At 38.8% G+C, this 13973-nt stretch overlaps 1 protein-coding gene across 7 annotated transcripts in view; it reads left to right on the top strand.

The window, feature by feature from the left end:
- The first annotated feature begins 1045 nt into the window (after window positions 1-1045).
- SYT1 (synaptotagmin 1) overlaps window positions 1046-13973 on the top strand; it is a 490694-nt gene continuing 477766 nt past the window's right edge. For all 7 annotated transcript variants that reach the window (XM_074941984.1, XM_074941986.1, XM_074941983.1 and 4 more), the window contains exon 1: window positions 1046-1383. The gene's annotated coding sequence lies outside the window, so the exon portion shown is untranslated. The remainder of the gene's footprint in view (window positions 1384-13973) is intronic.

Genomic DNA, 13973 nt, shown 5'->3' with positions numbered 1-13973 from the left:
ATTATTTATAGAATTTAACATTTTCCATTTGGCAATTCTGAGAAACTTTGACACCCTGTGATTTACATGCAGTAATAATGTAATTTAGGCAGGAAAGAACCTTATTCCTTTTATATCCATTATTTATATTTTTAACAGCTAAATTTACATCTAGAACTGCCTCCATTTCCCTTTGGAACCTCTGAGTAGCACTTTATGTTCTATTAAACATTAGACAGAGGACAGGTCTAATTAAAAGTTGAAGAAATGTGCTTCTGTTAATTGAATTTGTGGTACAGTTACATTTTGCAGACCAATGTTAATCAAAGCTCCAGTTCAGAGTGGACGGAGCTGGGGAATTAAGTTGACTGTTATTTTTCCTTACCTGAAAACGCCAATAAAATCTGCTCTGTAAAAAGCACAAGAAGTCAATTATGGCGAATTTTATTTGCAACCATTGATTAGATGTTACTGCACAGGAACTCCTCACCGCTGTCGGGTTGGAAAGCGCCCACCCAGAAGGCAATTAAAAAAAAAAGTATTAAAAAGGGGGCAGAGAAATGAACAAGTTCACCAGCTCAGTTTGCTGCTGGAAAGCCGCCGCCGCCTCCTGGGCTCGGTTTCTGGTTCAGCATCTTTGCTCTTTTACTTGTACTAGTGCCTGTGGTTCCCGCTCACCTCTGTGCCCCATCCCCCATCTCCTGCTTCTCCCTCACTGTGCCTCTCTTTGTGATGGGTAAATGCCGTACGATAAATTGCCTGAAGTCCCAGCGGGTGGGGCGATTGAGGTCACCCGGCCGTCTCTCTTTCCAGCGCGCGGCTTGCGGCACTGCTGGGGGGTCCTCACTTCGCCGGGCCAGAGCACGGGTTCGATGTCCTTGATTGTCATTCGCAGGGAACTCCCTCCCGGCCCCCTCGCCCGCTGGGGGGGACAGAGACTAACAGATCTCTGGGATGGGCGATGCCGGCTGAGCGGGTCCACCTATTATTGCCGCAGCCTGATTGGATAGCGCAGGCAGAACCCCCCCGCCTCTCGGCCAATCAGGCAGCCAGGGCTGGGGGGAGGATGGGCTGCCTCTCACTGGAGGGATTCCTGGAGAAGCTGCAGTGTGGTGATGCTCGGCAGGCTGCACAGCCCCCAGTGTCTCTCCTCCTCCTCCGCCCAGCCAGCAGCAGCAGCAGCAGCTGAAACTTAACACCCAACACAAAGCGAGCCCCACTGAGAGCAGGGGGCTATACAGACCTGCCGGTGGATGCGGGAAGGCTGCCACACACGCCCACCCACCCACCTTTTTGTATTGCCGTCTCCTCCCATGAGAGGCAGAGAGAGCGTGTGTGGTTCCTACTAGACAAGGAGGCGAGAGCACTGAAGGACAAACAGACTCCTCCTGCCCTGGTTGCCAGGTAAGGCAGTGGTGTTAGTGCTTCTGCTGGATCTGTCTGCAATGTTTGCTGTCTTGCAGTGACTTGGATTTTGTGGTTACCGGGGGGGGGGGATGAAGAGATGCACAGAGAAAGAGAGAGGGAGACCCAGGTGGTCTATTGTGTGGGCGGTGATGAGCGCGCACATGTTCCTGTTAACAGATGCTGGAAAACAGTTTGGCCGGTGTCTCCGGATTTGAACGCTGGGTTGAATTCTGGATTGGCAATCCCCACCCACCCAGTGTTCTCCCTTCTCGGAGAAGGCTGCTTTCCAGTCAACTGGAAGGTGGCATGGGACGAAATGGGGAAATGGGAGGGGTGGGATTCTGCAGGCGAAAGGAAACTGAAGGTAAAAAAAAACTGAACCTAAAGCAATCAAACTGCTTACAAGCGAGTAATCAAATCCTCGAGCTCCTGCTGTGGGAGAGGGAAAGCAGCTTGACTTTACTCGTCTTCCAAGTGGATCTGTCTTTCACTTGACTTATTCAGCTGGAAATAGATACATTTAATTGTTGGTTTTAAGCGTCCATCACCTGACTTCTCATTTCTTCTTTTACCCCCTCTTGCATGATTGTTTGACACTGAAAAAGAGTTTCAATATCAAAAAACTTGCAATCTCAGGTAACAAAATACAGAAGGATTCGTTTCCAAGATTTGCTTGCAATCTTTGGACAGATAGTGTTTTTATGAAGACTTGTTGTTTGAAACACTGGTGTTGTTCTCAAAGCACTATTCCCTGGAGGATCTGCTTTTCTGATGGTAGACGACTAAATTAATCCTCTTTGTATTGAAGTTTTAAAAAAACAAACAAACCCTTAATTAAATACCATGACACCTGCTTCCCTTTCTTAGAAAAAGCTGACAAATTAATTTTCTTTAGATTTTTCATATAATTACATCTTTCTACCTTCTCTTTTCCTCCTCTTTACACTCCTCTTTTGCCTTGTTTTCTAATATGTTACAGTCTGTATATTGTGGGCACAGAGGGTGCTAATATGGGTTCAAAACTGTGTTGAAAAGTTAAATGTGTGTTGGCTTAGGCACCTATCATGTTACAAAAAGTTTAGGGAGTATAGTCAAAAAGTGGCACAAATATTTAATAATTTTTTCACAGAAAATGGTAGTTCTTTTTTGTTTTAAGTCTGTTAAAATGAAGACCTCAAACAACTACAAGCTTCTAGCCCTGAGCAGAGTAAGTAAATTAAATGTACTCATTGGAATGAGCCTTTATGGCAGTTTTAACAATGTGTAATTCAATCATCACTGATACAAGCTGCCTTTTACTATTATTCATCAGACCCAGCTGAGTGATTTCTGTCAGCTGGGAAGTGGTAGAGAGCAATCTCTAGGTAAATGTAACTGGAATGCTTTCCAAGTGGAGTCCTAAATGAGCACAGAAAAGCACTTGGCCACAATCTGCAGACAGATGTTAGTATCCAAATAAATCTTTTCCTTTGATTGTCAGGGGGAAAGTCAAGTCTTATTTTTCTTAATATCTATTTGTGAGTGAAGAAGAGGGATCTCTGTGCTTAGATGACTATGACCTTGTACGGTTAATGTAAAATGCAGTATTTAAATAGTATTTCCCTATCTTTCAAATGCTGTATTTTCTATACAAAGGTCAGTACAGTAATTTTTAGACACTCGTGTGTTGTCGCCTGCAACCAGACCCTCATTCTGTCAACTACATATTGATCCTCTGAACAGATATCCTACTTTGCCATCCATGTTTCATGTTCATCTTTCTGATGCATTTTAAAAAGCACTTTTTCATCCGTAAGAGTTATTTCTTCTTCAAAACCAGACACTACCAGCAGTTGTAGACCTGAGAGCAGACTTTCTCCCTTGTGGAGTGGCATCCAGAATTATATAAATGTAATTATTTTAGGGGTGATCTCATACCAATATTTAAAAACACAACACTTTTAAGAAATGATAGATTTGGCTACAATGACAAATGGGCAATAAATTAATTTGCCTTTTAGTATGGTGTGTGTATGTAGAAATTAATAAGCATTAGTCATGATAAAATGGACAGATGGGAAAAGTATAGGAAAATTCCTTTATATTCCTTCCTGAGATGGTCAGAATAGTATTTTCTTGTCTTTGTTGGAAAAAAATAAAACTTGACCTGGCTTTATGTCTGTGAGACATTTTTTCTCTCCAAGTTTTTGCAGCTGTAGTTCTGTTAGTAGTGTCCAAAGGGAATATGCCTCAGTATGGTATGTTACTTGACTTGTGATGTAGTTGCTCAAAATCTGAATACATGCTGTTCATAGACTGAAAAGTATGTAGCTTGAAAACTATATAGCTTAAAAACATAGTGCAGACAGTGTGAGTGAAAAGAGAGAATTTTAAAAAGAACCACAGGGCAGAGGATAATGACATACTGTAGGAAATTATCGCACTACTGCACTTGCAAAAGCATGAAATGTCCTAGTGTAGCCATTTCATACAAACCCAATTTTCCTTCACATTAAGAGTGCCTAAGTGAGCCTTATTAATGTTTGATGCAAAAGATGCTAAATCTATTTTCAAGTATTTATACTGGAATTTTAAGCATTAGCCCATAGATCAACAGTAGTTGTTTGCTTTTCTACGCATATGTATAAAAATAGTTGTTTATAATGTATAACATTGTGTAAATGAAATATAGGAAACTCCATATGAGATCATGCCAATTCATCCTGCCAATAAATCATGGCTACAGAAGAATATTTGGTTTATAATACAAAAATGTATTGTGCCTTATTCTTCATGTAAACCAAATATCTGGAAAACACTTACTGTCTTAGATTGTCTTGATAGTTTTATGGATGTAAGAGAAGAAAAGGTAATATTTGTCAGAGACCTGGAAAAAAAAATCTGTATTTGTCCAATTACCATAAAGAAACCATAAACATAAACTCAGGGTTTTTTTCATGATCTTTTGACAGGTTCACAATCGGTATATTATATATATTATAGCGAGGGTCTTAACACAAGTTTTTCGAGCCATTCACCCTTCTGGAAATCAAAGTTAACTGATGATGCCTCAGGTGAAACAGCAGCTCTTATTTGTCATACTGTGTCTTGTCTATACAACAGTATATAGGATGTTACAGTTTAGGAGAGCCTGGTATATAGAATGGTAAAATGAGATCCTGGTATATAGAATGGTAAAGACGATAGTGCATCCTTATGACATTACCTGTTGTGTGAGAGACACCAAACTTCACAATAATATTGTAAAGGGCAAGCAAAGATTTCCCAATGTTCTCAAATAAAAACATGGAAGCATCATTATTTATAGATTCCATGTTCTTCTCAAATCTGCTTATGCAGCGTATCTCCATATTCAATTTTACAAAGAAAAATATCTGATCACTTTTTGGGTTACTTTGATCCTCTACAGGATATGTTTGTTTTAAACATTATTCTGTATCTTGGAAGAGCTTAATTAGAAATACACATAAGGGAAGCTTGCTAGCCAACTATAAATTTGTATTTACCAGTGACATTTACAAAATATACTTCAGGTTAAAATAAAAGCATTTGTCAAACTGAATAAACAAATCATTATGTTAACAAATATTTTCAGAATCTTTATGTATGAAAGTCCTCTTCGCTACATTGGCTTTACTCATTTGTGATACACTCCAATCAAAGAGAGAGGATTACAAAATGCTGGACATAATATTGTATCTTTTACAAAAAATAACAGAGTAGTGGGGAGTTCAACACTAAAAAGAAGACATCTGTATAGCTTTTAGTGGTTCTTTGGATGAAAGACTAAGAACAGCTAGAGACAATGCTAATATGCTGTCTTCTAAATCTTTCTCTTTACTCAGGATTTATGTGGATTTGAAGAGAGGTTGTTTATATAAACAATGAGCGAAAAACTTGCCCAGTCAAACAAAATGGAAATCTACAATTAGACATTTTTGTTCTAAAGAAGAACGTATTTTTGTATGCAAGACTTTTGATTAAAAGTATGAGACCGGCTGTGATAAAACTGTTTTTTAATACTTTTATCAGCTGTTGCTATCAAAATGTTTTTTATATTAAGCTCTTATTTATTCAAGGGATTTAATGAGTAGGCCATTGTCAGTTTTATGGATTTTCAGTTTTTTGGTTTATTAAAAATCCTTACCAAAGAGTTTAGTATTTTCTTAGTTTGTTTTTATTTGTCTTTTTGGGAACTCCCCCAAAACTGATTGCATTTAATATCTCCTTTTCTTTCTAGAGGGAGTGGGGCCTCCCTCTTTAAGATTCTCAAACATTTGCTATGTCAAGATATCACTTTCTCTTTCAGCCAATTAGCTATTACCTAATATAAGTGTATTAATGTTAAGCAGTTGTTAATTGTAACATTTAATATAAAATCTCTTAGTTAACTGCGATTTAAAAATAATTATGATTACTTAACTATCTGAAGGGTAAATTTCCAATGACTCTTCAAGATATATAGATAAGCACAATTTTATTGTGGTGTGCCTATGTAGTAGAACTGATGATGCATTTTGTCTGCTCACTGCTCAATTAACAGAGTTTGTTATAATGCTGTTTACCTATTCTGTTTGATACTTTTTGTCTGAAGAAATGATTTTATTGCAGTGAGGGTGAAATTCAGTTCCCCAGTGTAATGTGGGGGAACTAGGGAGACAAAATCTACCACTATCCAACCTGGATCCAAGCCATAAATCTGCAGCAAAGAACCTCATCCCTGTCACTTGGTGGCTGACCCTTTAAGGGGTGATAGGTCCAGTCCCAACCTGTGATGCAGTTTGTGACACACTTAGCTCACCTCCCCAGGTGTGTTTTTTTTTTTTTTTTTTTGTTGTTTTTTAAAGCAAAGCTCATGACAAGCAGGTCATATGGCTAAAATCAAGCCTTCTGGGGTGGCTATAAAAACAGAAGCCTCTACACAGTGGATGGATCTTGTAGGTCTGTAATATGCTTACATCCAACAACACTCCTCATGCCAGGCTTTGAAAGGCCAGTTTGGATACCCCTTCTTTAGTATGCAGACTCATCCCAAAAAGCTGCTACATCAGGGGTCCTCTTCTAAACAAACCCAATGGCGATCTTGTGTTATGTGGATGGCATTGTCCCGGAACTCCGAACCAAAAGGAATTTCATTTTGCAGGCATTACCTTGCTCCAGGGTAACTTTATCTTGTATGCATCACTTTCCAGACCCTCTGTGTTTGGAAATAATATTTACATACACCATGCCATAGATTGTTGCCACTGTTTATAAGTGAGTGCTTTTCATTCTCAATAAACGGTCTTGGTGAATTGGCAACAAAGGATGGTTGGAAGGGGCTCTTCTCCTCTGGGTGTGTCACTGAGTTGTAGAAGATGGGAAATTAGGTGGCTCAGGCCTAATTGAAAAGATGCTTATTGGGGTGGGTGAAACAAAATCAATCTTGTAGATTTCTTGTGCCTGAAATTAAAAAATTATATTTCTATTTGAAGGGTCCGAGTTTTTAACTAAACATACATTTGGTAAGCAAAGGAACAAAGATATTGCTTTTGGTATAAATCTACAAATTGATCACCTTTTTATTCTCTTACACTTGCACTTTACCATAGCTGTTTCCTGTTTAATAATAATCAGGGTACACATCATGAATTTGTTTCTCACTTTGATCTTTCTGAGTACCTGATGGTTAAAGCAGAGAGACAAGGGGAACATGTTCAAGTGACCTTGGCAGAGGTCAAGTACATCTTCATGTTATACTAGAATTGCTTAAAGCTATGAGCAATCTGATGTGTATTACTTTTATTTTTATAAATAGTTGCAAAATGGGATTGGAATGAGGTTTTATATATTAATGTGTATTAAAATTTAGTACCATTTAAACATGTTGGGATAAGTGCTAAAACAGAAGCACTCCAAGAAAAATCAGCTGGGACAAAATAAGCTTGCAGGCATCTAATCTAACTCTATGCACTGTTGCATTTGTTGTTTTCAAAATTTATATCCACTTTTACTGACCTTGACAATGACTTACATTTTATTTTAATACATGATCTTCAAAGGTTGAATTTACCACTTGTACATTAATTAAGATAACTGTTAGCTGGTTACACATGAAAATTAATTTACTCTTTATAAATGTGGACAGAAATCCTGTATTTTTAAAGGTAAATAAGGCCTAGAACCCTCTATGAAAATCAGCAGTGTCTAAGAAAATAGTGGCACTAAATATTTCTAGCTCGCAATCGGGCAGCTACAAGAAGTTGGAATCTTAAATTGATCACTGTTTACTCAAATGTCAGCTGGCTTCCAAAGCAATAAACAGCCAAGTGTTTACTAAAGGTGATGAATCAGATTCCTGGAGGAATAATTGAGACTGTCTACTCTGACTGTTCTTGAAGGATTCAAACATATCCCTAAAGCCAAAATTTATTTCTGCCTTTCTGACTAACTTGTGGACCTCTTTATCCATCAATTGGATTATAAAATGCATGTATCACATCTTGGCGACGTGAAAGATAATCAGTGCTAGCATAATGAAACACGACGGTGCCCCTCCAGTTAAGGCTCTATTGGAATTCCCTTTTTAAAATATCAACATGAGTTTTGAGTAGCGTATAACTAATCAATTTGCATTTTTATTAGGCTGAAATTTGGCTCTAAGCAATGGCTTTTTTTATTCAAATAATTTTTTGGTTTTTAAAAAGACATAAAACAGTTTAGCAGTCTTAAGGGCTCATTTCAGAGCTACCAGGGCAAATTCTTTGCTGTAATTTGACTCAACTTACTTGCACACTATGTGGTGCTCTCCCTCCCACACCACAGTTGCACTACAGTGGATACCTTCCTGAGATGAACTAAAGCCATCTCCTCTGAGGAACTCCTTGTGTACAATTTGCAGTGTGTTAGCCTTGTAGGTTCTCAAGCAGATGAAAGAGTGTAAAGTTAAGGAGATCTGTTGCTGATGCACTAGAGTAGAAGGAAGGGCTCAACATGAGTATGTAGAAAGTAGTGAGCCTTGTTGAAGGTAGAACTTTTTGTGTGATAGTGTAAAAGGTTGTGCACATTTGTTCCCTCCACTAGACCAAACATTTTCTACCGCACAGGTGGTTCTGAGGATAAATTATTGTGCTCAGATACTACAATGATGGGGCGATACAAGTATCTAGAAACAAGTGGGCATGCAAAATGTTGGCTTTTGTCCAGTCCTTCCCTAGTTACACCCATGATACTACTAGGGCTGTATAAATGAAGTTGCTTTAAGCAGGCTTGGTGGTAATTATGCTGTTCAAATTCTCAGTACAATTCTCAGTACAATTTCTGGGACAGCTATGATGCCAATAATGTTAAAATTCTAACACAACTCAAATGTTTCCATTGAAATATCCTTAAGGGTCAGATTTAAGCTGTTTAGGCAAGGGCATTTTAATTTAAAACTGTTGTTCCATCTTCAGTCCGATCACGCTTTTGTGTCTTCATGAGGCTATTGTACATATGATTGGACTGCCCACTTTACCATCTGAAAGTATAATGGGGCTTGGTGAAGTTAAAGATAATGGGCTATGTTCCGTCCCTCCCTATGTGGGTGTATAAGGAGTGGGGGAAACGGGTACAGTATTCAAGAGTAGCTGAAAAAATCTGTGCCTATGGTGTTGGGGTAAATGATGTATGTCCTAACGCTACCTGCCAGAGTGAGAATGTTGCTACAACGAGGCTAACAACATGAAATAAGCAAATTCACCACAACGTCAGCCAGAATCCTGGGAAATGTGTACATAGCCATTTACAATAAGTGCAAGCTGCCAGCAATAGCAGCAAGTGAGTTGCTCAGAGGACCAGGTAAAGTAGCAAGTGCCCTGTAGCATATACAGGCAGCCTTGAAATGGAAGCCTGCACTGATGGAAGGTTTCTTGTTGCAAAACCGGTTGCTGTCCCATATTGCGTTGCGTTTGTGCAGGACTTGGTGCTTTGTGGCAACTCAGCTCTGAACGTCCTTGCTTTTGTGCATTTAAGTCACATCTTTCTTTTTTTTTTTCTTTAAAGCATAGTTCTATAAAATGTAATTTCCTTTCACAGGAGAAGTTTAATTCCATCTTCTAAATTTTAATTTAGATTTCAAAGCACCAGTGAATAAGCCACGTGCATGATGAAGAAAGTTGCACAAAACAAATCATCCACTGTCAATCATAATTTAGAAACACGAGTCTAAAAGCCTTAACCGGATATTACTTTTCTTTATATTCCATCTCTTGTTCTGCTTTCAAGGGCCCAACAAATGATTGAGAAGATTGGTTTGAAAATGCACTCCCAGTTGTTTGACAAACATTATAAAATGTAGTGGGCAAATGCATGAAAAGGAGAAGTAGAAAAGGATGGTACTTAAATTGTCCTCGTCCTCATATTAAAACTATGTGAGTTTATAATGGTGGGTTGCAATCAGTGGCAGTAGTTTCAGAAAGTAAAAATATTCCATATCAGGAAGAGGAAGCATTTATGCCGATTGTAAACCTTTCAGAACAGGGACCATCATTTTAGTTGGGTTCATATAGTGCCTAGCACATTGGGACCCTGATCCCTGACTGGGGACTCTACCTGTTGTCACAATACAAATATTAATGTACCCACGTGCTGTAAAGGTGCTATCATTTATGGTACCTGCAGATAAATGAACACTTTAAACAGTAGATTGCCATAACCATAACGACCATCTCCATCGTTATATTATGGATCCTGATTGTGCTTTAAAACTAGTGAACAGCTAGATATACAGGAATTGGTAATAATACAAGTGATAATGGGGAACAGATACAGTAGGAAATTGGGATACTGGATTTATTAACTACAATTAGAAACTTATCTGTTTGGTTACCCAGTATACCAGCTTCCTAGTATAACCAATAAATCCATTTTCTAGTTTATAAGCAGCACAAGTTTCCCATTATGCCAGTTTCCCAGTATGTTGCTTCACCAGTTTCCAATGTAATCCCAGTTACTTGTTTGCTTATTTTAAGATAACTAGTATACACACAGCGCCAGATTCTCAACTGAGATCTGGCTCCTTTGCACTATAGAGAACACAAAGGGGCTGGATTTTGTCCGTAAACGGCCAGCAAGGAATTTTAAATAGGCTGTAAATGGCAAGCTGATGAGGTGGCTCCTGCTTCAGCAGCTCCCACCGTCTCTGGTGTTGGAAAGGGAGGGTACATGTCAGGGACATAGCAGGACTCTTCTGTGCCTATCTTCTACTAGCAGAGGATCCATTAGAGGCCGTGCTCTGGCATAAATTAGAGTAGTCTCTAGTTGTCATCAGGGCTGGTGCACTTTTTGTCCTCTTACTGTACGTGCTGCCCACAACCCTGTCTATGTTGGTAGCCGCCTATAAGGTGGTCCCCATAAAAGCAATATCTGACAGCTTCACATCACATTAATAAATGTCCTATTGAAGTAGGGACTTATAAACCCCCTTTTATGGATGCGGGGGAGGGAAATGGGCACAGAGCGTTGAAGTGATTTATCCAAGGTCATTCTGGAAGTGTGGCAGAGTTAAACCCAGATCTCCAGAGTCCCAGGTCATGGTCTTAGCCACATCACTGAAGGAAGTAGAAGAAGGCCCATGGCTATAGAGCTAGCACATGAAAGGCTCAGTAGCATTGTAAACTAAATGATTTTTCTTTCAAACTCATTATGCACAATATAATTAAGTGGGTTTTGTTTTTTGTGTGTGTGCGCGTTTTAATAATGGAGGTGTCGAGCTAAGAAATGGTTAAAATAAAAGCAATCATACATTTATTTACTTTGCTGGAGTTTAGATGATGATTGTATTTCCTTAAAGGTTATACGTACCCCCACCACTGGCAGAGGATGTCATTGCAATATCTTGACAGTATAAGGGAGTAGCTAGTTAAAAATAAACCACATTATTCAGAGCTTAGAGTTTGTGCGCAGTTTTGCCTTATTATAAAGGAATTGATGTGTGGGTATGCTAAATCCCTGCAGAGCTGTCAAGAAAGAACAAACTTTCTATGCTTGAGCAGGATTTTGAATGGTAGTTAAAACTTTACTATTGGCTACTTAGAAAGCTGTAAAGTTAAGAGCCAGTAAAACTTTAAATGAAGACCTAGCACAGTACTTTTTTGGGGAAAAAAAAAGTTTTCTTTATGTCCTGAATGTGATGGGGCAATGGTTAAAGATAAAAGGCTAGATTTTTGTCTACCTGTCTACAAGTGTTCAATAGGGAAAGGGTAAAAAGAACTCTTCTCCCGTCTTATTGCTCTAGCACAAGGGCTATCAATAACTCTGATTCTTTTTGCTGATACAGACTAACACGGCTACCCCTCTGAAACCTGTGATTCCTGAGGCATTCTCCAATGCACACTGAAGACCATGGGAAAATTGCCATGGTCTTCATTAAGCTTTGGATCAGGCCCATCATGTCGAAGGAACCAAGGAGTTCCACACCAACAATAGTGCCTGAAATATCACAGTGGGCGAGAATGATGAGAGTGGAGCCATGGCTGCTTCTCTCTGCAGTCTACAATGTTGGTCTAAGTTTACTAAGCAGTTATGGCTTTTGAGCTATATATACAAAATACCTTAAATGTTTTTTATTATTTGTCTGTAGAAACTTGTTCAGAAGATCTGGGTAGCTTGTGACCCCCTCAAAGTCATGGCATCACAATTCTTTAAATGGGAACAGTATGTGATGTTAAAGCCTCAGGGTGTGAAAACACGTTTTCAGTGTAGTGCTGGAAAATATGCAGGGGAAAAGAACTCTGCTATATAAAGATAAAAGAGAAGCTGGCAACGTGGAAAATAAGATATGATGTATATTTTAGCTTATGAAGGTTTTTTTTTTTAAATAAATCTGAGACTGGCTGTTTCACAGTATTGTATATTGCAGAAAGTATATTTTTACATCAGTTCTAAAGAGGAGTGTTAAGTTAGAACAGTCTAGGAAGAGAAATTCAATACAGCATGTGAAAAATCAGATCACAGCAAAATGGTCGTCCTTGCTGATATCTTTTGGCACTAAAATTTATCACTCGTTTCCATCCTCCTTCAAACTAACAGCTAAATGTGATGTGTTGGTAGTTGATTTCTGGCTTATAAAGGTTCATTTAACTATATTTAAATGCAAAATAGTGGGTCTACAACTGATTTCTCTATAAGTATGGAAATTCTCATGTATCTGGTTTCTCTCCCTCTCCTACTTTCCCCTCTGTATTTTGATATGCATTCATATGAAAGAGGCCAATTATACTTTGACCGTAGTATAAATAATGCAAAAGTTGTTGCCTCCAGTAGAGGAAAAAATTTTTTTAAAAACCCTGTGCCCAAACACAAGTTCAAATGTTGAGAAGGGGATTAAAAGGACCTTTTTAAAAAAGTTTTCATTTTCTTTATAACCTGTTAAAATACAGTGAAACACAATCTTGACAATTTTAGCTTATGCTGTGTCTGTTTTTTTTTCTTGGTCTGAGTATTTAATTTGATAACGAAATCCCAGATCATCATCTATGAGAACCGTGCGCTCAAGAGCATTTTCCATGCATTGACCACCTCCTGTGATGCCTCTGTAACATTGCCCTCCTACCTTCTCTAGAGCCTGTGGAAGACAGTGCACCTTCATCAGCAGTCAATGTTGGGAGAGAAATATGTGTCTTCCAGTAAAGAATTGTCCTTCTCTGGCCCTGTGGAGAATACCTAGAAAAAATTTAATACAACCAGGAACTGTTAGTTTTCGGTGGTTATATATAGCTATTTTCAAGGGTCTGCTGTTTGTCAGAGGGAGTTCTTGATAGCACGACTTCAACAGAACCATGCTGCAGATTACTGGGGGTTGGGGACAGAGCAGGTACAGAGGCCCAGAGCTTCTGTGAAGGTGGCCCTAGCCTCATATAGATCCCATAGTATTTCTATGGCTTCTTGGTGGGGCCTGCAGCCTTTTTTTTTTTTTTTTTTTTTTTTCTTCTTCTTCTTCTTCTTCCTTCAAGGAAGCAAAATCCTGACCCTATGGAACAATGTGGACAGTCTCCATGAATAGAGCAAGAGTGACATTTCCTCCCAAGCGATTTCTCCCTTGGGTTTCATTTTGGGGGAGAGTGATCTGGCTTGAAATTTGACACAAGCTATACATTAACATTCAGTGGGGCTTATCAACCTCTGTAAATCGGCTTATAAAAATCATCTGTGAATTTTGCTGGACCATGTGTCTGCTTCTTCCATGGTGCCTCCTATTGCAGAATCAGCATTGGCTTAAGAACTGACTTCACATAATTACTTGTTCTATTTTCAAAAAGTGGTGCTGTTAAAGGTAAAAGGACCTTTATAATGGGAAGATAAATAAAATACTGCGTCTTCACTGGGCCTTAAAACAGGAATAATGAGATAAGCAAGTATCTTTTTTTTTTTTTTTTTTTTTTTTTAAACAGGGAACTCAAATTTATGCTTTTCCTCTTTATCTTGCAGCTTTCATGATTGAGCTGCTTCCTTCCAGATGGTGCCTATGTGTGCAAGGACTGGGATACACATAGCTCAATCTGTTCAGCTGCAGGCCTCTGCCATCAAAGGGAGCCCTAGGTACTGGATGTGCTAGTCTTTTCAGAGTG

The sequence above is a fragment of the Natator depressus genome, chromosome 1, assembly GCF_965152275.1.
Source record: "Natator depressus isolate rNatDep1 chromosome 1, rNatDep2.hap1, whole genome shotgun sequence".
Lineage (NCBI taxonomy): Eukaryota > Metazoa > Chordata > Testudines > Cheloniidae > Natator > Natator depressus.
This window is presented reverse-complemented; position numbering and strand designations above follow the sequence as displayed.